The 25,531-nt window shown below is 48.7% G+C and overlaps 1 protein-coding gene across 10 annotated transcripts in view; it reads left to right on the top strand.

Annotated features, from left to right (window-relative positions):
• The window catches only part of GRM5 (glutamate metabotropic receptor 5), a 491,177-nt gene that overhangs the window by 294,849 nt on the left and 170,797 nt on the right, over positions 1-25,531 (top strand). The gene's annotated exons all lie outside the window — the stretch shown is intronic.

Below are 25,531 nucleotides of genomic sequence, written 5' to 3'. Positions count from 1 at the left end.
ATAAGAATGTTTGCACCAACACAAAGTCTCTTCAAGGGTTTTATTGAACAAAAATTCTCCAACAGAGGGTAGAGGGATGGGGAGACTCAGGTACCTTTGTGGATCACGGGTACAAACTTAGATCCAGAGGATTAATTTGGTTCCAAGCTGGATTTCAGCAACCACCAGATAGGCCTACTCTCACTGGCCTAGCAGCTGGTGCGAAGCTCGCTAAAGTCTCTGCCACAGACTTAACAAGTTCATTGGCCCGTCCCACGATCTTCTGCAACAAGATCATGCGACTACTCGCGCACTTTGTAGAAATTTCAATAGAGTGCATGACTCACGGTGCCAAGAATCTTTCAGCCAATCCGGCAGCACAGTGAGGTAAAACTGACAGGATAAGTCCTTCAAATGAATCCCAGTGGTTCAGCTCCCTTGGCGTAGGCGAGACAGTGAAGGACCCTCCCTGGACTAGTAGGTCAAAGCAACCTCCGAGCCTACTCTCAGTTACGAAGCCTCGGGCCACCCGGTCCCGAGACCATAAGACAGCTCACGCATCACCTGAGGCCAGGAGGGCCATCAGGTCAGGAGCGGAAGACACCGTAAAACCGGTGTCCGTTCCTTAAATACCCTCCCCAGAATGCACAGCGGGTTGACCACTCCCCCTGGGCTGCTTCTGGAAAGAGATTCCCAATGCATCCAGTCTGCTGCCTTTCCAACCTTGACCTGCGGTGACAGCGACACCCACCATCAAGGGGAAAATAATGCAACCAAGCTGAACTGAAACAACATACCGGTAATCCTTTTGAGCCAAACTACCGCTTAGACATCTATAATTTAACACATAGTGCCTACTCAATGGGAGCATGGCGCTACATGTGTATTAAAGCACAGCCTCTAAAACCAACTGATGAAGGCTCAGGATGCATCTTGGCAATTTTGGTACCAGATACCAGCTGGAGAACACCAGTAGGTGGATTATGGGAAGTAAGTTGAGAGCTGGATTCTCTTGTAAAAGCAAGGACTGTGGCAAGAGCCATTTTAACACATAGGTGGGTACAGAAAAATATTTCTTAGGTGCCCCCCCCCCCTTCTTCAAACAATATCCTCCTTCACATCAGAGGACCCCTTCACATCAGAGGCCCCCATAATATTAGAGCCCCTATTACATCTGAGGTCTCTCATCATGTCAGGAGCTCCCCCTTCACATCGTTGTCCAACCTTTACATCAGGGGTCACCCATCACATCAGAACCTCCCCGTCACCACACAATACTCCCCTCACAGGGTTCTCCAATCACACAGTTAGTTCTTCACATCAGAGCCCTACCTTTTGGCTCCAGCAGTGCTGCAGAGGGTGGGAGGTGAGGAAGGTCTAGAGGAGGACTTTAGTTTGTTCTTAATGCTGCCGGTGGCTTTGCATGCTGCCTGTCCTGGATCAGAGTCTTGTGTTTCCTTGCTGCTGACGAACTGGCCACCTTCACCATAACAACAAATAACATTGTGTACAATGTTAATTTTGGCAGAAAATTTAGATTTAGTTTTAGTCTTAGGACTAAAATGGCATTTTAGTTTTAGTCCCATTTTAGTCTTCTGCAATTGTTTTAGTTTTAGTCGTATTAAGTCGACTAAATCTCCAGTATATTTTAGTCAACTAAAATGTCCTACGTTTTAGTCGACTAAAATCTCCAGTACATTTTAGTTGACCAAAACAAATTTTAGTCATCTAAAATCGAATTGGTATAATTCAATTGTAATGCATTAGTTAACATCTCTCTACAATTTCCAAACTCATTATATACTGCTGGAGTGAAAAATCGAATATGTTATTATTTATGGTATTGAGGTATGAACATGCACTACAGACCCGTGTTCATTTTGAAGTAAAATTTCAATTTAGATTTAGTCTTTTGACTAAAATGGCATTTTAGTTTTAGTCGTATTTTAGTCATCTCAATTGTTTTAGTTTTAGTCGTTTTTTAGTCATCTCAATTGTTTTAGTTTTAGCCGTATTTTAGTAGACTAAAATAGTATTCATTAAAATATTTTAATGAACAAAATGAACACTGAGGGCCAGATTCATGTAGAATCGCGGTGGCGTAACTTATCCTAGATAAGTTACACCGCCTCAATTTTTCATCGCAAGTGTCTGATTCACCAAGCACTTGCGATGAAAACTACGCCCGCGGCCTCCGGCGTAAGGCGGGCCAATTTAAATGGGATTGTGCCATTTAAATTAGGCGCGCGCCCGCGCCGGACCTACCGCGCATGCTCCGTTTCGAAACTCCCGCCGCGCTTTGCGCGCCGTGACGTCATTTTTTTGAACGGCGACGCGCGTAGCGTACTTCCGTATTCCCGGACGGCTTACGCAAACGACGTTGATTTTTAAATTTCGACGCGGGAACGACGGCCATACTTTAGACAGCAATACACTTGCTGACTAAAGTTAAGGCACCAAAAAAAAAGTGTAACTTTGCGACGGGAAACTTGACTAGCGGCGACGTAGCGAACGAGAAAAACCGTTGTGGATCCGCTGTAACTCCTAATTTGCATACCCGACGCTGGCATACCAGAGGGCTTCTGTACGATGGTTGTACTAACCATCGTACAGAAGTCCGCGCGTAAACAATACGCGGCGATGACGCGGAGACGTGGGCGGGCCTGCCATTTAAAGGCTTCCACGCATGCGTCTAAGTCATTCGACGCATGCGAGGGACGGCGGGAGCTCGGACATGTACGGTAGGTCTGTACTGACGACCATACATGTCCGAGCGAGCAGGATTCCAGAGGACGGTTTTAAAACACGTCCAGGAATATTTGCCCGCTGGGAAAAGGCCCGGCGGGCAAATGTTTGCTGGAATTCGGCCCGCTCGCGCCTACACACGACCAAACATGTATGCTGAAACTGGCCCGCGGACCAGTTTCAGCATACATGTTTGGTCGTGTGTACGGGGCCTTAGGGATATCTATGCGTAACTGCATGAATCAGCCGCATAGATAGAAACAGGGATACGACGGCGTATCAGCAGATACGCCTGCGTATCCCTTTTGTGAATCTGGCTCTAATTGTGTATCCTGGATCTAGACTAGAGCATTATTGGTTGTTATGTTGCAGGCGGTCAGCTCACCCACACCATGACAACACCCGCCAATCATCCAGGGCAAACTGGGTCCTGTGCTTGTGAAACACTGGGGGGAACCCAGATGGTACCCCAAGGTTGTTCCATTCAGCTGCCATGAGCAGGAGAAACCAGCCTGTGTAAGCTGCACTTCGTTCAAGTAGCGGCTTAAGCCAGCCAAAGACATTCGAAACTCAGCCAGTTCAGTAGGAACTGACCGAGATTTAAACCACGTATGGGGAGGCTGAATGTACCCAAGTTGACAGATAAATTAACTTGGGTACAATCACTTGGATTTTACATGCAATTATTGCAAGAGGCTGTTATAGAAACTAATAATAACCACTGTGTTCTCCTGGCGGGGATGGCTTCCAGCGCCCCCACCAGGGGCGGCCTTAGGTGTTCAGGCACCCTGTGCGAGCTAATCCTGTGGCGCCCCCCCCATCCTCACCCCTTGCCCCCTGGTCACCTAAACATACACAAAGAGGTCCCTTACATCCTCCTCCCCTTCTGTGTGTAGGCTGGCTATATAAAGTAAATACTTTTTATTTTTATCTGAAAAAGTAGATGCATGCAGGGATAGGGGCTCAGTGTGACTTACCTTTGGGTGGACAGTGCAGGTTTGCATTTAAAAATGGCGCCGCCCGGCGCTTAGATGCCACTGCGCATGTGCTGTCTGCCCGAGAATAGCCAAGCGTATTCAGGCTTTCCCGAGCAGCGGCGGCGCATGCGCAGTGTGCTTGTCGGGGCCGACAGCAACCATTTTTTTTCAGGTGCCGCAGCCGATGCGTTGCTCTTCATCCAGTCCCAGGGCAGGGGTACCTGGCAGCTGCTGCTGCTGTGACTCGTAGGAGTCGGACTCCTGTGATGATCATGTGAGTAACTCACTGCGACTCACATTCTGCGAGCTGTGATGGCCGCACAGCGCCCCTGTTGCCCATGGTGCCCTGTGCGGCCGCACAGCTCGCACACCTCAAAGGCCGGCCCTGGCCCCCACCACCCGTCAGGAGAACACAATGACTTAGCGGGAAGGATTCCTTGTCAATACTGACAAAGTTGATGTGGGAATTGAAGGAAATTTGCTCTGTCTATGACTGGCCTTACACAGAGCTTTGTCTCCATGTTACAGCACTGGTTCCTGATGATTGGCCATTGTTTTCACACCTGGAGGTATTTTCTTTGTTCTCAGGAGGTGAACGGAATACACACTTGTTGGTATTATTATATATATATATATATATTATACATATTGGATTAAATTATATGAAAGTTTATTGAACATGCTTTATTGCGTTGCTATGATTAGTACTCTCCATACATCTCCTCTACTATTTATTTTCATACGAAAGATGTCACCTCACATGACCCTGCTGCATTATAAACTTCACACTCCCAAATCTTCTCCCGCATCATGCATTGATTTCATGATTCTTTGCATCAAAAGAAAACCGAGGAGCTTTTCTCGCACAATACTGCTTAAGCTTCCTTTCCCTCGTTACGGTAGCATCTCAGAAATTAACTGAGAGGCTTATTTTATCAATAGCAGCAGAAGCACTTTATTTACAATTATCATTAATAGGGCTAATCTGCTCCGAGTTACTCTGCATCAGAAAACCTTTCAAATCCTTCCTAATAACGATATGAAGGAGAGGCAGGGCGTGCTTGCAACCGTACTAAAGTAATTATCCATTGTTTTATGGAACTGCGTTATACGAGGTTGCACAAAAGTCCTTGTGCATAAATACTGGGCTATACTTTATTGTTCTTCATGGAGAACCAGTCATAGCTGGGTCTTTCCAACTGTAAGGGGTTAGCTCGGTAGCGGGGTGTGTGACCCCTTGGATGGGTTCACCACACACTGAATTTATACAGACTGGCAGTCGAAGACGGTTGAAAACACTGGGCCAGATTCATGAACAATTACGGCGGCGTAACGTATCCCGTTTACGTTACACCGCCGCAAGTTTTCAGCGTAAGTGCTTGATTCACAAAGCACTTGCCTGTAAACTTGCGGCGGCGTAGTGTAAAGCCGTCCGGCGCAACCCTGCCTAATTCAAATGGGGCGGGGACCATTTAAATTAGGCGCGTTCCCGCGCCGAACGTACTGCGCATGCTCCGTTTAAAAAAATTTATCGCCGTGCTTTGTGCGAAATGACGTCGGCCCGACGTAATGTTTTGAATGGCGACGTGCGTTACGTCCTTTCGTATTCCCGGACGACTTACGCAAAAAGAAAAAATTTGAAATTCGACGCGGGAACGACGGCCATACTTTAACATGGGCTGTCTATTTTTACACCACCTAAATAGCAGCCGTAACTTTGCGACGGGAAAAGCCGACTAGCGACAACGTAAGAGAATGCGACGAACGTGCATACCTTCGTGGATCGCCGTAAACAGCTAATTAGCATACCCGACGCAGAAAACGACGCGATCTCCACCCAGCGGGCGCCGAAGTATTGCATCCTAAGATCCGAAGGCGTACGAAGCCGTACGCCTGTCGGATCTTAGCCAAATGCCGTTGTATCTTTGTTTGTGAATTCAAAATAAAGATACGACGCGGCAAATTTGAAAGTACGCCGGAGTATCAGCAGATACTCCGACGTACTTATTCTGTGAATCTGGCCCAAAGTTTTTGGTTTATTTCTCCATCTTGCTGGAAAACAATTACAAGCATCCAAACAGCATAAACAAAATCAAACATAAAATAAACCCTAGCCACTTTGGGCGTCTACCTTCCACACAGGAACCTATCTATGGAGTCTGACTCAGCCTAGCGCTGGGCAGACAGTGCTGGTCGTACAGCACAAAACAATAGTCTTTTGATTTTTATCACACAGAAAAATCACTCCTCTCCTCACCTCCTCAGAAGACTTTCAGTGCTGCTCTCCTACTCACAAAGCCTTAGGAATGATGCAGCAATTCAGTGGTAATCCTTTGGACTACTTATAGAGGCCTTAATTGCCTCATTCTGAACAGCTGGAGTCTTTCAACGCCCTTAGACAATCATTTGTCCGATAGTCTCATTGGGCCAGATTCAGAGACAAGATACAACGGCGTATCTCCTGATACGCCGTCGTATCTCTGAGTGCAGGAGGTCGTATCTATGCGCCTGATTCAGAGAATCAGTGTCATGAATATGCAACAAGCCTGTCTGCTTACCTGATCTCCATGTGTTCATTAGAGGCTGACCCTGCTCTGGTTCCCCTTTTTATCACTTCCTCTTCCTGTATGGCTCCACCCTAGTCCATCCCAGGAAGCCTATATTAACCGTTGCTCTACAGGTCTGCAGTGCTGTTCAACAGTGTTCCTATGCTTAGTTCCTGTCTGCAGTATAGTTGCTAGTTCCTGTTTGCAGAGTGCTTCGTTCATCTTCCGTGTACCGTTTTGGCTTGTTCCCGACTTCCTTGTCTGCCTGTGCCCCTGACTATTTGCATGTCCCATGGTTATCCCTGTCTGCCTGTTGCCCTGACCTCGGCTTGCCCATCACCACGGTTTGTCCTGCTGACTGCTTCCCCTTTCTCCCTGCGGAGTGTGACTTGAGGAATCTCGGGGATGCGACCTGGACCCAGTTGCGGCCAAGACCATCCTTACCATCAAAGGCTCTGGTGAATACAAAACTGGGTCTTGGACTCCGCGCCCTGGGTGATCTTAGGTTCACGCTTCGTCTCTGCTAGCAGTAGTCGGCCATAGGATTCACCACCCTGTGGTGCATCCCTGACCCCAACGGGGTGCACTTGTCACCTGGCTACGGGTGACCTGACAGTTTGAACAGCCATGAATCCGGCCGACATGCCGCTCCCCGCAGATGATCCATTACAGTGCATTGTTCGCAGACTCGAGACGCATGAAGCTAATCAGGATCAGGTGATGCGTTTCCTTCAGGATCTGGCTTCCCGCTTTGATCAGCTTCAGACCTCGCTGGGAACCCCCGAATCCGCAACCCCAAGTACAACCAGCAGCTGCACCTGTTGCACCAGTCGCAGAGTCGCATTCACTGAAGTTATCACCTCCAATCCGTTTTTCTGGAGACTCCAAAGCCTGCAGGGGATTCCTTAGCCAATGCACTATTTATTTTGAGCTCCTGCCCCAGTACTTCTTGTCTGATCGGGCCAAGATAGCCTATATCATTTCTCTCCTCTCCGGGGAAGCCTTAGCCTGGGCTGCCCCTCTGTGGGAATTGAATTAACCAGTGGTTTCTAGCCTGCCTGTTTTCTTGAAACTTTTTCGGAATATCTTTGAAGAACCGGCTCGTGTCTCTTCAGCAGCCAGCGCCCTTTTACGTCTCCGCCAAGAATCCCGTTCAGTGGGACAATATTCTCTTCAGTTCCGTATCCACTCAGCTGAACTGAGTTGGAACAATGAGGCCTTAGTCGCAACCTTTTTGCATGGCCTATCTGATAGAGTGAAGGATGAACTAGCAGGAAGAACCATCCCCACTGATCTGGACGGAGTGATCTCCTTGTGTAATCAGATCGATATTCGCTTTCAGGAAAGGACCCTAGAAAAGCGACGCCAACATCCCTTGGCCCTTAGTCAGCCTGAGCTCCCCTCTCTTCGACCCGTGGAGCATCCCTTGCCAACTGAGGAACCCATGCAGCTGGGTCGGACCAGACTATCCCCTGAGGAACGTGCCAGGCGCAGAACTCTAGGCCTGTGTCTATACTGTGGGGGCAAAAGTCATTTTCGTGACACTTGCCCTCTTCGCCCCGAGAAACGCTCGGGTTCAATACATCTGGAAGGTGGAGTATTGGATCCAGAAATATCTCCTTCACCTTCTCGTCTTTTGCTTCCTGTGTCCCTTCATTTTGGTGCTTCTTCTCATTCGGTCTCGGCATATCTGGATTCCGGAGCCGCTGGCAATTTCATAGACTGGGAAATCGCATCATCCATGAGACTTACCCTTTTGCCCCTCACCACACCATTGGTGGTCTCGGCGATTGATGGCACTGTTCTCCCGGGGGGTCCTATTCGCTTCCAGACAGTCCCTGTTAAGATGTCAGTAGGCACACTTCACCAGGAGTGGATATCCTTCCTTGTTCTACCTAAGACCTCAGCTCCTATCGTTTTGGGTCTTCCTTGGTTAAGATTCCATTCTCCTCACATTGACTGGACTGCCGGACAGATCCTGGCTTGGGGTCCCTCCCGTTCCACGTCTTGCCTACCCAAGGTTGCCCCAAAAGAGAAACTTCCTGTTGCCACCATTCCAGAATCTTTTGCTCGTCCTACCACATGTAGTGGTGTCCGGAATGTGTCCTGCAATAGTCAGGCTGATGCACTTTCTAGCCAATGTAGCACTCTGGATGAGGAGCCCGTCCGTGAACCTGAGCCGATCATTCACTCCAGTTTACCGTTGACTGTCCCTAAAACGCACAGCCAGGCTAACTTGTCTGCTAGTTCTGCAGTCACTACGCCTTGTGATGCTATTCGGGTAATCACTACACCTGACTATGCTATTCAATCGGCCTCTGCATCAGCTATGCCAGGTCAGCCCATGCCCAGTGAGCCTCCTACCTTTTCTTGTTCAGGCCCTCCTGCAACCTGTCTAAGGGGCTCAACTCATCCTTTGGATAGATTGCCTCATTCGGCCAAATGGGGTTTTCTACCTTGTTTTCAGGGCTCTCTGCATTCTGCTGGTTTCCCTGCTATCCAGCTTGACTCCTGTGCCCTGTCACCTTCTAACCAACCTGACTTCAGGGTTCCTCTGACCTCTGCCCAGTCTGATGGTCCTGTGCTTAATCCCCAGTTCATCTTTAAGGGTCTGCTTGATCCTCCTCGGATTCCTGTTGACCCTCTCATGCCCTTACTTATTCCTAAAAGGCCTTTGGTCCTCAATAAATCCTCTCCTCCTGTCCCTACTTCGGTTCTGGTCAATGAGGATACTCAAGTTCTGGATTCTCGTCTCTGTGGAGGCATTCTTCAGTACCTTGTGCTTTGGAGAGGATTTGGTCCTGAGGAGGCGTCTTGGATTTCTGCATCTGAGATCTTTGCGCCCCATTTGTCGACGAGGTTTCTTCTGGGATTCCCCTTTAGCCCTGGCTCCAGGCTGGGGAGGGGGAGGGGCCTTAAGAGGGAGGGTACTGTCATGAATATGCAACAAGCCTGTCTGCTTACCTGATCTCCATGTGTTCATTAGAGGCTGACCCTGCTCTGGTTCCCCTTTTTATCACTTCCTCTTCCTGTATGGCTCCACCCTAGTCCATCCCAGGAAGCCTATATTAACCGTTGCTCTACAGGTCTGCAGTGCTGTTCAACAGTGTTCCTATGCTTAGTTCCTGTCTGCAGTATAGTTGCTAGTTCCTGTTTGCAGAGTGCTTCGTTCATCTTCCGTGTACCGTTTTGGCTTGTTCCCGACTTCCTTGTCTGCCTGTGCCCCTGACTATTTGCATGTCCCACGTTTATCCTTGTCTGCCTGTTGCCCTGACCTCGGCTTGCCCATCACCACGGTTTGTCCTGCTGACTGCTTCCCCTTTCTCCCTGCGGAGTGTGACTTGAGGAATCTCGGGGATGCGACCTGGACCCAGTTGCGGCCAAGACCATCCTTACCATCAAAGGCTCTGGTGAATACAAAACTGGGTCTTAGACTCCGCGCCCTGGGTGATCTTAGGTTCACGCTTCGTCTCTGCTAGCAGTAGTCGGCCATAGGATTCACCACCCTGTGGTGCATCCCTGACCCCAACGGGGTGCACTTCTCACCTGGCTACGGGTGACCTGACAATCAGTTACGCATAGATATCCCTAAGATCCGACAGGTGTAAGTGTCTTACACCGTCGTATCTTAGGCTGCATTTTCTGGCTGGCCGCTAGGTGGCGCTTCCGTATGTTTACGCGAGGAATATGCAAATTAGTATTTACGCCGATTCCGAAACGAACGACCGCCCGGCGTTTTTTTTTACGTCGTTTGCGTTAGGCTTTTTCCGGCGTAAAGTTACCCCTGCTATATGAGGGGTATGTGCAGCGTATCCTATGTTAAGTATGGCCGTCGTTCCCGCGTCAAATTTTGAAAATTTTACGTCGTTTGCGTAAGTCGTTCGCGAATAGGGCTGGACGTCATTTACGTTCATGTCGATTCCAATGCGTCCTTGCGGCGTACTTTGGCGCAATGCACACTGGGATATTTTACGGACGGCGCATGCGCCGTTCAAAAAAATATAAAAAAAACGCGGGGTCAAGTCAAATTTAAATACAACCTGTGCCCAACATCCCCATTTGAATTAAGCGGCCTTACGCCGCAACACATACGTTACGCCGCCGCAAATAAGAGCGCAAGTTCTTTCTGAATACAGAACTTGCGCCCAAAGTTACATCGACGTAACGTATCAGAGATACGTTACGCCGGAAGAAAGATACGCTCAGGTATCTGAATCCGGCCCATTGTGTGTACCAGGGTTATGACTGGGACCGGCTGGAGTGTCCAAGCCAAGGGCTCACTCCGTCTACAAGTCTCCACCTATAACTAAATGATCCCTGTTGGGTGGGCTGACTGTTTAGAATATAGTACAGTGAAATATTTAACCTATTCCTCCCGCGTTCCCTGGTGTCTGTGTAGCTGTAGTGCTCATTCCCAGGTCCTGCTTATTTTTGGATGAGGAATTGTGTTCTTATAATAGAGATAGATGTCTGTAAAATGGAGCAGATGATCATTGGATGCGGGACGCATGGCTGGTCATTTCCAAAGACGTTTTCAGAATGGCGAAGGTATGCCTAGCAACATCAATCTATTTTTCGGAATGTAAGTATGAGAGTAATGATGTGGATCCTCATGAAAGTTAATTGTATTTCAGAAAGGGAATAGCTCTCCACCGCCTGAAACGAGCATCTTGACTTTCAATAGACTTCTAAGCTCCGGAAGGCGGGCGCAGCCCAATCCAGACGCCATGTACAGCCAAGCGTGACGCTCCTCTGGTTCCTCGGGGTGTGCAGCCACAATAAACAATATGTGGATTGAATTGCCGAGTGATGGATCTATACAGAATGTATGCGGCCTGAAAAGTGTGTTATTACTGGAGCGATTGACTATTACAACCAATCACAATTCATCTTTCTAATCTAATCATTTGCCATGGATACTGATGCCCCAAGTTAGGCGTTTTGTCTAAGGGCACCAGGATTTCACTTAAAAAAAAAGGGATATTTAAACAAAATTTGGGCCCCCAGATACCAACTTCACCCTACATAAATTATTATTATTATTATTATTATTATTATTATTATTATTATTATTATTATAATACAGGATTTATATAGCGCCAACAGTTTGCGCAGCGTTTTACATCAGGGAAGACAGTACAGTCACAATACAAATCAATACAGGAGGGATCAGAGGTCCCTGCTCGTTAGAGCTTACAATCTAGGGCCCAGATTCGCAAAGACTTACGACGGCGTATCTCCAGATACGCCGTCGTAAGTCCGAATGGCCGCCGTCGTATCTATGCGCCTGATTCATAGAATCAGTTACGCATAGATTTGGCCAAGATATGAGCGGCGTAAGTCTCCTACGCCGTCGTATCTTGGGTTGCAATAATTACGCTGGCCGCTAGGTGGCGCTTCCTTGATTTCCGCGTCGAATATGTAAATGAGCAAGATACGCCGATTCACGAACGTACGTACGCCCGTCGCAATTAGTTACGCCGTTTACGTAAGATATACGCCGGCGTAAAGATAAAGCTGGTCTCTAGGTGGCGCAGCCCATGCAAAGTATGGATGTTGGAACAAGCGTATCTTTTTACGTCGTTTGCGTAAGTCGTACGCGAATAGGGCTATGCGTAAGTTACGTTCACGTCACAGGCATTGAGCCGACGTATCTTTGAGTGTAAATACGACGTGATACTGAGCATGCGCCGTTCGTTCGGCCATGCATCTACATGGGGTCAAGCCTCATTTAAATACAACACGTCCCCTACCAGCCTACTTTGAATTACGTGCGCTTACGCCGGCCCATTTACGATACGCCGTAACTTAGGACGCAAGTGCTTTGTGAATACAGCACTTGCCTCTCTAAGTTGCGGCGGCGTAGCGTAAATACGGTACGCTACGTCCGCGCAACATAGAGTGGCCGTACGTGAATCCGGGCTTAGAAATACATAGTACCCTTATTTATTCACACAAGGCATGTTATTTAACCACACGATCGGTCCATCCGATTAAAACGGTCTGATGGACCGTTTTCATTGGTTAACCGATGAAGCTGACTGATGGTCAGTCGCACCTACACACCATCGGTTAGAAAACCGATCGTGTCAGAATGCAGTGACGTAAAACACAACGACGTGCTGAAAAAAACGAAGTTCAATGCTTCCAAGCATGCGTCGACTTGATTCTGAGCATGCATGGATTTTTAACCGATGGACCTGCCTACTAACGATCGTTTTTTTTTCTATCGGTTAGGTATCCATCAGTTAAATTTAAAACAAGATTGCTTTTTTTTAACCTATGGATAATCGATGGGGCCCACACACGATCGGTTTGGTCCGATGAAATCGGTTTGACCGATCGTGTGTACGCGGCCTTACAGACGGGAAGATTTTCCCCTTAAAGCGGTGTTTTCATTTTTTTGTAGGTCAGCAGCTACGTACGGCTTCAGCCTTGCGGCCTTTCGGTTTCGCTGCCAGTTTCCAACTGCGCATGCGTGAGTTCCGTGGCGCTTTGTGAATGACCAGCTTGTCTTCTGGGACACACACAGGTCCCAGAAAACAACAGGGGAACTCGCCGAAGAGGAGGATGTGACGTCCTGGGCCGTGGGCAAGCTGAATCGGAAATGTACACTTGTACTTCAAAAATAAGGTACTATTGGGAAAAAAATAATTTTCAATATCCAAAAATGAGGGGTGGAGAGGCGGTCTTTCGTTTTAAGATCACCTCTCAAAAGTGGGTGGATCTCCGCTTTAATGACCAGGCCATTTTTTGCGATACGGCACTGTTTCGCTTTGACTGACAATTGCGCGATCGTGCGACGCTGTATCCAAACAAAATTGAATGTGCTTTTTTTCCCCCAAATAGAGCTTTATTTTAATAGTATTTGATCACCTCTGCGGTTTTTATTTTTTGTACTATAAACAAAAAAGAGTGACAATTTTGAAAAAATATTAATGTTTTACTTTTTGCTATAATAAATATCCCGAAAAAAAAATGTCTTCAGTTTAGGCAAATATGCAGTTTTTGGTAAAGGAAATCGCAGTAAGCTTACATTTATTGGTTTGCCCAAAAGCTATAGCGTCTACAAAATAGGGTTTTTTTTTTTACTAGTAATGGTGGCGATCTGTGATTTTTTGCTGTACTGCGACACTGCGGTGGACAGATTGGACACTTTTGACACTTTTTTGGGACCATTGACATTTATACAGCGATCAGTGCTATAAAAATGCACTGATAACTGTGTAAATGTCGATGGCAGGGAAGGGTTTAACTCTAGGGGGCAATCAAGGGGTTAAGTGTGTTCCCTGGGAGGTGTTCCTAACTGTGGGGGAAGGGGACTGATGGAGGAAAAGATAGATCGCTTTTCCTGATCACCAGGAAAGGACGATCTCTCTCTCTCCTCCCCCATCAGAACAGGTATCTGTCTGTTTACATTGACAGATCCCTGTTCTGGCTCTCTTTCCCATCGCATCGGGTCTCCCCCGCCGTGCAGCGGGCGTGTGCCTGCTATGGCTCTTAATGGAGCTGACGTACACCTACAGAGATTTGTGGGAACCAGCCGACCTGCCGCAGCAATGGGAAGCCGTTGCACGGCAGCAATGGGAATCCGTTGCACGGCAGCAATGGGAACCCGGTGCGCAGGCAGCAATGGGAACGTGGTGCGCAGGCAGCAATGGGAACCCGGTGCGCAGGCAGCAATGGGAACCCGGTGCGCAGGCAGCAATGGGAACCTGGTGCGCAGGCAGCAATGGGAATCCGGTGCGCAGGCAGCAATGGGAATCCGGTGCGCAGGCAGCAATGGGAACGGGGTGCGCAGGCAGCAATGGGAATCCGGTGCGCAGGCAGCAATGGGAATCCGGTGCGCAGGCAGCAATGGGAATCCGGTGCGCAGGCAGCAATGGGAACGCGGTGCGCAGGCAGCAATGGGAACGCGGTGCGCAGGCAGCAATGGGAACGCGGTGCGCAGGCAGCAATGGGAATCCGGTGCGCAGGCAGCAATGGGAATCCGGTGCGCAGGCAGCAATGGGAACGGGGTGCGCAGGCAGCAATGGGAATCCGGTGCGCAGGCAGCAATGGGAATCCGGTGCGCAGGCAGCAATGGGAATCCGGTGCGCAGGCAGCAATGGGAACGCGGTGCGCAGGCAGCAATGGGAACGCGGTGCGCAGGCAGCAATGGGAACGCGGTGCGCAGACAGCAATGGGACCTGTGCACAGGCAGCAATAGGAACCTGGTGCACAGGCAGCAATGGGAACGTGGTGCGCAGACAGCAATGGGACCCGTGAACAGGCAGCAATGGGAACCCGGTGCACAGGCAGCAATGGGAACGTGGTGCGCAAGCAGCAATGGGAACATGGTGCGCAGGCAGCAATGGGAACCTGGTGCACAGGCAGCAATGGGAACGTAGTGCGCAGGCAGCAATGGGACCCATGCACAGGTAACAATGGAAACCCGGTGCACAGGCAGCAATGGGAACGCGGTGCGCAGGCAGCAATGGGACCCGTGCACAGGCAGCAATGGGAACCCGGTGCACGGGCAGCAATGGGAACCCGGTGCACACGCAGCAATGGGAACGTGGTGCGAAGGCAGCAATGGGACCCGTGCACAGGCGGCAATGGGAACCCGATGCACAGGCAGCAATGGGAACGTGGTGCGCAGACAGCAATGGGAACGTGGTGCGCAGACAGCAATGGGACCCGTGCACAGGCAGCGATGGGAACCCGGTGCACAGGCAGCAATGGGAACGTGGTGCGCAGGCAGCAATAGGACCCGTGCACAGGCAGCAATGGAAACCCGGTGCACAGGCAGCAATGGGAACGCGGTGCGTAGGCAGCAATGGGACCCGTGCGCAAGCAGCAATGGGAACCCGGTGCACAGGCAGCAATGGGAACCCAGTGCACAGGCAGCAATGGGAACGTGGTGCGCAGGCAGCAATGGGAACCCGGTGCACAGGCAGCAATGGGAACGTGGTGCGCAGGCAGCGATGGGAACACGGTGCACAGACAGCAATGGGAACCCGGTGCACAGGCAGCAATGGGAACGTGGTGCGCAGGCAGCGATGGGAACACGGTGCACAGACAGCAATGGGAACCCGGTGCACAGGCAAGCTCACAATTACTTTTTTTCTGAGGCAAAGACAGACATACAGCACCTTCTGTACTGTGTGATCATCGCCGTGATAATGACTACTATCACATAAGCACAGTGAGATGCTTCCTCTTAGTTCTTATTTACATTTGTGTTTGAGGGACATTAAAAGGTGCCTTTGCAGCATTATAGGGAGTGGTTGGGGAACGGTAAAAGTGTGGCTTAGCTGCACATTTGTAATGTTCCTCAAGTGTAAATAAGAACTAACAGAAAGCATCTCATTGAGTGTATGTAAATCTGACAGGCTGACTGTCAGGTGGAAATGATCCAATAGCTGTGCAGCCTCCAGATCGCTTCCCCATGTGCCCTGTCATTGGGGTTGCCCCTGTCCGGCATTCACCCGGACAGTCCGGGTTTTGAATCATAACAATATAGAAGAATAACCGGACCCTGCCATCACCTCTGTCTCTAGCTGCCTTTCAGAATTTTGAAATAAATCTTACAATTTAAGAATTTGCTCGTCTGCTGCTTCAGCCAAGCTAATCCTAAGACACATTATTATTGCTTCAAGTGCATGCTGGAATTATGGTAATTTGCCCATTGTTTAAAGCCTATGAAGTCTCTTCATCTGCCTTTGATGCAGCTTCTATTCCCGTTCAGAGCTGCCTGCACAGAATCCATTTTCAATACCTAATTGGCAAGATTTGAAGAATATAATAACATTGTTTTTTTTTCCCCCCTAACTAAATGACAATTAGGCATTGTCGGAATATATCAGGATTGTCCGCTCGTCTTAGTCATTAAAACTCGTAGCTGATGTTATTTTTACACTTCAATTGTGAGAACGCCGCGCGGTAATACTTTAAGGATGTAATGAGCAAAAGGCTCTGAGGAAGAGTGAGGGCTGCTGACAATATTCACACACAAGGAGAAGTTTGGGGAGCTGAATTAGGTACATTTCAGATGAGATGTTCATTATAAGGAGGTTGCATTTTCATCCATGAATATCATTTTTTTGTCTGCAGAGAAATCTGTGGCCAGCAGTGGCGGCTGTTGTTTAAAAAATGTTGGGGGGTGCAAACAACCTGAAAAATACTGGAAAAAAACCCATCAATTGCAGCCACTGTGCCCATCAATCATAGCCACTGTGCCCATCAATCGCAGCCACTATGCCCATCAATTGCTGCCACTGTGCCCTTAAAATGCCGCCACTGTGCCCATCAATTGCAGCAGTTGTACCCGTCAAATGCCACCACTGTGCCCATCAATTGCAGCAGTTGTACCCGTCAAATGACGCCACTGTGCCCATCAATTGCAGCCACTGTGCCCATCAATTGCAGCATTTGTACCTGTCAAATGCCACCACTGTGCCCATCAAATGCTACCACTGTGCCCATCAAACGCAGCCACTGTGCCCATCAATTGCAGCAGTTGTACCTGTCAAATGCCGCCACTGTGCCCATCAATTTCAGCCACTGTGCCCATCAATTGCAGCATTTGTACCTGTCAAATGCCACCACTATGCCTATCAAATGCTACCACTGTGCCCATCAAACGCAGCCACTGTACCCAACAAATGCTGCCACTGTGCCATTAAATGCTACCACTGTGCCCATCAAATGCTGCCACTGTGCCCATCAAATACAGCCGCTGTGCCCATCCAACGCAGCTGCTGTGCCCATCAAACGCTGCCACTGTGCCCATCAAATGCTGCCACTGTGCCATCGAATGGCGCCACTGCGACCCACTCACCGTCTACCAGCACTTACCCTGTATCGGTGGGGCAGCGGGTGACGGTGGCGAGCGGTGTCCTCCATGTGTCTCCTCCTGTCCTCTCCTCCTATCAGGCGTCCAATCACAACGCCTGTCATTTCAGCCAATCCGGTGACGGGTAACAGAACCAAGCACCTAATTAGCGGAGAGGTGGTTCAGTGTTAGGAAAGCGAATATTCATTTGCTGTTCTAACACACCTAGGTTGGCGCTTGCAGGTCACCTTTTTTTATGCCTATTAGAGCCCATTGCTCTATTCAGGTGCTTAAAAAACACCCCGCCACTGTAATTCAGGCACCCGGCACCAAAAAGGGGCCGGGCGCCTGAATAGGGGATGGCAGCGGCAGCCATGGATAGATTCATGCATTGGTCATAGAGAGGGTGGCTGGAGAGAGTGGGCGGTGCCCGTGCGCCCTTATGGGCGCACCGCCACTGGTTGGCAGTAATTGAGTGCTGTAAAATACTTTTTGTTTCTGTGTGCTGATATGGGGGTTAGGGTGTCTAGAAGTACATCAGGAACTCTCCTAATGGAAGAGTCGGTTGGCAACAAAAAGTTTTATGCAACTATTCTTTTTTATGAGTGTAGTGCAGATCCCAAGAAGGTCTTGCTGTTTGTTCCAGGTTCTGTTCCCTATTGGGTGCACATCAGCCAGGCACACAGACAGTTTCTTAGGCCCAGATTCACAGAGATCGGCGTATCTCTGCGGCGGCGTAACGTATCTCATTTACGTTACGCCGCCGCAAGTTTTACAGGTAAGTGCTTTATAGACAAAGAACTTGCCTGTAAAGTTGCAACTTTACGCCGGGACAAGCCTAGCGTAAACGTCGTAACTTCACTGCGTCGGCCGCGCGTATGTTCGGGAATTCGCGTATCTAGCTAATTTGCATACTCGACGGGGAAAACGACTGAGGTGACACCTAGCGGCCAAAAAAAAAATTGCATTTAAGATCCGACGGCGTAAGAGCCTTACGCCTGTCGGATCTAATGGATATCTATGCGTAACTGATTCTAAGAATCAGTCGCATAGATACGATGGCCCAGATTAGGACTTACGACGGCGTACATGGCGTTGCGCCGTCGTAAGCCCTATGAGAATCTGGGCCTGTGTCTCTCCACGCAATAACCAGACAAATAGGGTCTTTTTAGAATGTAGCACTTGAAGAACTTGTATAGGGTAAAGGGTGAGCCTTGGTATACTTCAGAACTAGTGCAAACTTTAACTGAGGACATTCTCTAGGTAGCCTCTAGCTAGCACAAGAGGATGTGGGCATACAGCCTCAGAGGGATCACACACTGGAAACAGCCCTGAGAAGAACTGGAACAGTCGCTCCAGGATCTCTCTCTCGGGCCTCTACTTGCGGTGTCTCTGAATACATGGACTCTCCCTTCCAGTACCAACTAGATCTTGTACCGTGAGCCTCCAGGCCAGATACTCAGTAGACTGTTATCACAGCTTTGGCAATAGGCCCCCCCAGCTCTCCCTGAGCTGGGACCTCCTCCTGAAGTCTTCAGCTAAGTAGCCCAGGAGGGCAGACAGCCCCTCAAGGCTGGGTCTTTCTTTACCAGGACAAAAACACTGCTGTTCTAGGCCCCTGGCTAAATTATGCATACCTCAGCCCCCTGCTGGTCACCCTCTCGACCAAGGATTGGCTGAGGCTGCATGAATATAGGGGAGAGTAGTTGAACCTGCAGCCAGCAGAATCCAGAACAGCCATAACTAATCAAATCCTGCTCCACTGGCTACAAAGGAACCACAAACTAAGTTTACCTTAACCTATAAGCAACCTAACTAGCAGGGCGTTGCATAAGTGAACATCAGACAGCTACATAGACAACTGATATACAGTAGGTATGAGGGAGTTTTTTTTGCTGCCAAAGTAATTTCTCTTGAATCAAGTTCTGGGAATTACTCCCCTTTGATACACAGGCTCAGCATACCTTTTCATTCAAGTCACCTATGAGATTTATAAAATATATCCCTACTCCACGCTTTAACTATTACAAAATGCACCAAACCAAAAACTGCACAAACCCAAAAATGTATAGCATTACATAAACCCAAACTAAGGCAACTGCAGAATTACGCTACCCAAAATGTCACTATCTGATGAATACCAATATCAATCACAACTGTGCGGCGCAATAAATACAACTAACCTCATGAAACCCAACCAACAACATTATAAATGGTCACCCAGTGATTATCTGAGCATACAGTATATTCAACATAAAATGTCAAGTATTCTCAAACATATAGCTAGATTCAGAGAGGTTTACGCCGGCGTAGCAGTAGATACGCCTTCGTAACTCTGAATCTAAGCCGTCGTACATTTAAGTGTATTCTCAAATTGAGATACACTTAAATGTAGCTAAGATACGACTGCCTGTGCCGTCGTATCTTAGCTGCCTAGTTCCGCCGGCCGCTAGGGACGTGAACGCTGATTTACGCCTAGAATGCGTAAATCATCGAGATACGCCTATTCACGAACGTACACTTGCCCGTCGCAGTAAAGATACGCTGTTTACGTAAGGCGTTTTCCGGCGTAAAGTTAGTCGAACAAAAAGCTGGCCTAGCCAATGTTAAGTATGGACGTCGTTCCCGCGTCAAATTTTGAAAATGTTACATCGTTTGCATAAGTCGTCCGTGAATGGGGCTGGACGTAATTTACGTTCACGTCGAAACCAATACGTCCTTGCGGCGTACTTTGGAGCACTGTACACTGGGATATGTCCACGGACGGCGCATGCGCCGTTTGTTAAAAACGTCAATCACGCCGGGTCACGAGTCATTAACATAAAACACGCCCCCTTGTTCCTCATTTGAATTAGGCGCGCTTAGGCCGGCCCATTTACGCTACGCTGCCGTAACTTAGGAGGCAAGTGCTTCGTGAATATAGCACTTGCCTCTCTGACTTACGGCGGCGTAGTGTATATGCGATACGCTACGCCGCCTTAAGTTAAGCCAGTCTTTCTGAATCTGGCTAATAGAATACATGTCATGAAATAAGTCCACTTCATTGAATAAATGAGCATCCAATCCGAGTAAAAATTCAGTGAAGATTGGATGTTCATTTATTCAAAGAAGTGGGCTTCATGACTTCATGAGATTAGTTGTATTTATAGCTCTGTACAGCGGTGATTGATATTGGTATTCACCTAGGAGATTGTTTCTTAGCAAGAAACCAGTCCACCCGATGTCAAGTTGTTACTCCATGTGGAGCGTTCAGTGCTTGTTCTAATATAGATCCTTGAAGGCACTGGGCCAGATTCATGAACAATGGTGCAGATTTGCACCGGCGTGGTGCATCATTTTTAGACTACACCGGTCCAGCGCGGAGAGGCAGTTAGGTGATTCAAGAAACTTTTTTTGTCTACGATGCCCCAGCGGGGCGGATTTTAGACGGCGTAAGGCGGGGTAAGGCCAACTGGGAGTCACCCTATGCTAATGAAGTGCCGACCGTGGCGCAGGGGTCACGCCGGGGCGCATCTTAGACCGCACATGCTCAGTGACATCCAGGGGTAAATGCTCCAATCTGCACATGCTCAGAACTGCGCAACGGCGTGATCCCTGAGCTACGCCGACCCACTACCAAAGCCCAGTCCATGAATCAGCCCAGTCTTCTGCTCTGCAGGTGCAAATGTACTTAAGCTTTTTTTTTTCTAAGCTAGGTCGTTTGCATTGTGGTGGGGCAGTTATGGCTGATGAGGAATCAGGTGGGCGGATGACCAATTTCAGCCCAGAGGAGAGGGCTGTAATTATTGAGGGCCTCTCCCAACATGGGGACCGCCTCTATGGGCCACAGAGTGGCTGCCCCTGGCATGTTGGCATACAGATGTGTTGTCCAGCAAGTGTTGTTGCTCAGTTCGTTTGTAACGCTGCTGCTTTAGCTGCTCTCCAGCTGACCTCTGCAAGTTTGGTGCAAAGTTACCCCTGCTTTTATGAGGTGTAACTTTGCACCGGAAATTTCAGCTCCGCTCACCGGGAGTAGCCTGCGCCGGTCAAGCTTAAGTTGATGAATCGTCCCAAAAACCTCATTTGCATATTTAAAACACAAAAACCATGGCCGCGCCAGATCCGACCAGCGTAAATCTACGCCAACGCCGCGCCGGCGTGGAAAGGTTACACCGAGGCGATGAAGTCTATTTGGAGGCGTAATTTGGTTCTCTGGGTAAGGCGCAGCGATCCGCCGGCGCAAATCTGCACTTACGCTGTGCATCTACCAAAAAAACGGTGTAAGTGCTTCATGAATCTGGCCCAGTGAGTCCATTTACACAAGGCCGTCTTTAAGGCAGGGTAAAGGGGGCAGCTGCCCTGGGCCCTGTCATTGTTGTGGGGCCCAAAGCAGCTGACTCATACTTGCCAACTATCCCAGTTTAATTTCCCTTGTCCCTTAAAATTTTAGTCCTTTGCTGTGTCCTGATATCTCAGTGTGAAGTGCTGCTACTTACGCTGCCCATCTCAGCCCTATTGCTGTGTACAGATGACTCACCTGCAGACCCTGGGCCAGATTCACAAAGAGATACAACGGCGGATCTCCTGATCTGCCGTCGTATCTCTGAGATCCGACGGTCGGATCTATGCGACTGATTCATAAGAATCAGTTCCGCATAGATCTCCCTTAGATCCGACAGGTGTAAGTGACTTACACCGTCGGATCTTAGGCTGCAATCTCCCGCCGGCCGCTAGGTGTCGTCTCGGTCTTTTACGCGTCGGATATGCAAATAAGGAGAACCGCCGATTCAGTAACGAACGCCCGCCCGTCGCTTTTTTTCACGTCATTTGCGTTCGGCTTTTTCTGGCGGATAGTTACCCCTGCTATAGCAGGGGTAACTGCAGCGTTTCCTATGTTTAGTATGGCCGTCGTTCCCGCGCCGAGTTTTAAATGTTAACGTCGTTTGCGTACGCCGATTCAGAATTCTTCCCGACGCAAGTTACGCTCACGCCGGGAAATTTAGCCGGCGGCGCATTTAAATCGGCGCGGGGACGCGCCTGATTTAAATAGTACACTCCCCCTAGCCCCAAGTTTCGAGGTAAGTGCTTTGTGAATACTGCACTAGTCTCGCAAAATTGCACAGGCGGATCGTAAAACAGATAGATTACGCGGATCTAAAGATCCGCTAATCTATCTGAATCTGGCCCAGTGAGTCCATTTACATAGGGCCGTCTTTAAGGCAGGGTAAAAGGGGAAGCTGCCCTGGGCCCTGTGATTGTTGTGGGGCCCAAAGCAGCTGACTCATACTTGCCAACTATCCCAGTTTAAATTCCCTTGTCCCTTAAAGTTTTAGTCCTTTGCTGTGTCCTGATATCTCAGTGTGAAGTGCTGCTACTTACGCTGCCCATCTCTGCCCTATTGTTGTGTACAGATGACTCACCTGCAGACCCTGTGTTTACATGGAAATTACCATCATTCATATGTAGATAACAGGAGCATTCATATGTAAATAGCTGAGGCCTGCAGCATTCATATGTAAATACAGGCAGCATTCATATGTATATAATGCTCCACTGCAGTGAAGAGATGATGTGCTGTAACCTCTAGCAAACAATCAGTGAGCAGTACAATGCCGCGTACACACGATCAGAATTTCGGACAAGAAAAGTTCGATGTGAGCTTTTGGCCAGAAATTCCGACCGTGTGTAGGCCCCATCTGACTTTTTCTGTCGGAAATTCCGACAGCAAAAATTTGAGCGCTGGCTCTCAAATTTTCCGACAGGAAAAGTTCTTGTTGGAAATTCCGATCTTCTGTATGCAATTCCGGCATGCAAAAAAAACACGTATGCTCGGAATCAATTTAACGCATGCTCGGAATCATTGAACTTCCTTTTTACTCGGCTCGTTGTAGTTTTGTACGTCACCGCATTCTTGACGGTCGGAATTTTGTGTGACCGTGTGTATGCAACTCAAGTTTAAGCCAAAATTCCGTCTGAAAAAATCCACGGTTTTCTTGTCGGAATTTCCGATCGTGTGTACGCGGCATTATTGTACAGTAATCTCTAGCAACCAATCAACAAGAAGAAACCGTGTGCTGTAACCTCTAGCAACTAATCAGTGAGCCGTAATGTCGAGGAACTCGACAAGCCAATTTTCTCCATTCCCGTCAAGGAAATAGAGAACATGCTCTCTTTTTGGCTCGTCGACAGTTTCCTCGACCAAAATGTACACACAACCAGTTTCCTCGGCAAAAAAATATCTCCCAGCAAGTTTCTTGCTGGTTTTTGCCGAGAAACTCGGTCGTGTGTACGAGGCCTGACCATGATATACAGATCAGCCAAAAAGGTATATAGTAGCAATATTTTAATGTAAAAAAGATTTATAAGCTGTGGGCAGGCAGATGAACTATTTTTATATTACTGGGTTTAGTAACATCGGCTATTCCGAACCGTGTGTGGGCCCCATCGTACTTTTTTCCGTCGGAGTTTAGAAATAGAACATGTTTTATTTTTTTCCGATGGAAAAAAATCCTATCGGAAATTCCGATCTTCTGTGTGGAACTCCGACGGAGAAAAAAACACGCATGCTCAGAATCAAGTTGACGCATGCTCGGAAGCATTGAACCTAATTTTCCTCAGCTCGCCGTAGTGTTTTACGTCACCGCGTTTTGGGCGGTCAGAATTTAGTCTGACATAGCTAGATTCAGAGAGAGTTACGCCGGCGTATCAGTAGATACGCCGTCGTAACTCTGAATCTACGCCGTCGTAAATTTAAGCGTTTCTGGAAACCAGATACGCTTAAATTAGGCTAAGATACGAGCGGCGTAAGTCTCCTACGCCGTCGTATCTTAGGGTGCATATTTACGCTGGGCGCTAGGTGGCGCTTCCGTTGTTTTCCATGTCAAATATGCAAATGAGCAAGATACGCTGATTCACGAACGTACGTACGCCTGTCGCAATTAGTTACGCCGTTTACGGGAAGACATACGCCAGCGTAAAGATGAAGCTGGTCTCTAGGTGGCGCAGCCCATGCAAAGTATGGACGTCGGAACAAGTGTATCTTTTTACGTTGTTTGCGTAAGTCATACGCGAATAAGGCTGTGCGTAAGTTACGTTCACGTAGTAGGCAGTGTTCGACGTATCTTAGGCATTCTATCCGACGCATGCACACTGGGATACGTCCACGGACGGCGCATGCGCCGTTCGTTCAAAACGTCATTTACGTGGGGTCATGGTTTATTTACATAAAACACGCCCACCTCAACACAATTTGAATTAGGCGGGCTTACGCCGGCCCATTTACGCTACGCCGCCGTAACGTAGGACGCAAGTGCTTTGTGAAAACAGCACTTGCCTCTCTAACTTACAGCGGCGTAGCGTATACGCTACGCCTGCCTAACGTTAGGCAGGTCTTACTGAATCTGGCTAACAGTGTGTATGCAAGACAGCTTAAACGGAATTCCAATGGAAAATTCCATCGGATTTTATTCCATCGGAAATTCCGATCATGTGTACAGGGCATAAGAGTAGTGAGGGAAAATCTCCTCAACAAGGGTAGAGATGATAATACGAATCTGACGGGATTTCAAACCATCCCTGTTCTAACCAAAACTGGGGTTAGGCTTTAACATATACAAAGAGATAACAACAGACCGCGTATCTTCTTGCATGGAATCTCATAAAGGATGGTGGGATTTTTCCAAAGCCCACAGCAGCCTATCTAACTGTGCAGTGTAGCTGTGCCTATCCATGTTCAGTAATCCGTGTATTTCCCAGCCAGCATTAGCAGGTAGAATAGCTACTACAAGCATCTGACTATTGTATCCATTGCACTGCTCGTCTGTTGGGAATACCTCATACAGATGTGTGCATTCAGCTTCAAATAATCTCTGTACAAAGCTTACCAGGAAACGACACAGAAACTCTCCACTGAGAAATGTAAAGTCCCTTCTTGATTGCACATGTGCAGACTGACAATGCATACCCTTACTGGGGGTCCCAGATCTCTCTTTGGGGAGCTGATTTCAACAACATCAAAATAGGAACCCCATTTTCTGGGCCCCTGGGCAATATCAGAACTGACACAGGATTATTCTGCGGTGTAGCAAGGGTAGGACAATATATAAAGAGAGTCCCAGAGCCGGGAGTGCAGCGGTAGGAGGAGGGACGGCATGACAGGGGGGGGACCGCAGGACAGACAGTGGCTGTGGCCGTTTTAAGATAGGAGGGTCCGTTTGGGGAATCAGTGCAGCGCTGCTTTAAGAGAGTGGAGCAGGCTGGGGGAGGAAGGAGGGGCTGGCTGGCTCTGTACTGCAGGGAGGAAGTGACGTAGCGTCACTCCTCCATCTTAGCTCATCGGAACAACGTGCTTGTCTGCTCGGCTCTGCATCATGGCGGCCGGGGCAGACTTTTTGGCGCAATTGCGGGCGGCGGTGTCCGCCCAGGGTACAGAGTGGGTGAGAGCACAGATGGCAGCAGCACTGGATGGCTCGGCGGCGGCGGCGGCGCCC

This window comes from Rana temporaria, chromosome 2, assembly GCF_905171775.1.
Source record: "Rana temporaria chromosome 2, aRanTem1.1, whole genome shotgun sequence".
Lineage (NCBI taxonomy): Eukaryota > Metazoa > Chordata > Amphibia > Anura > Ranidae > Rana > Rana temporaria.
The sequence above is the reverse complement of the archived record's forward strand: the minus strand, read 5'-3'. Positions and strand labels throughout refer to the sequence as shown.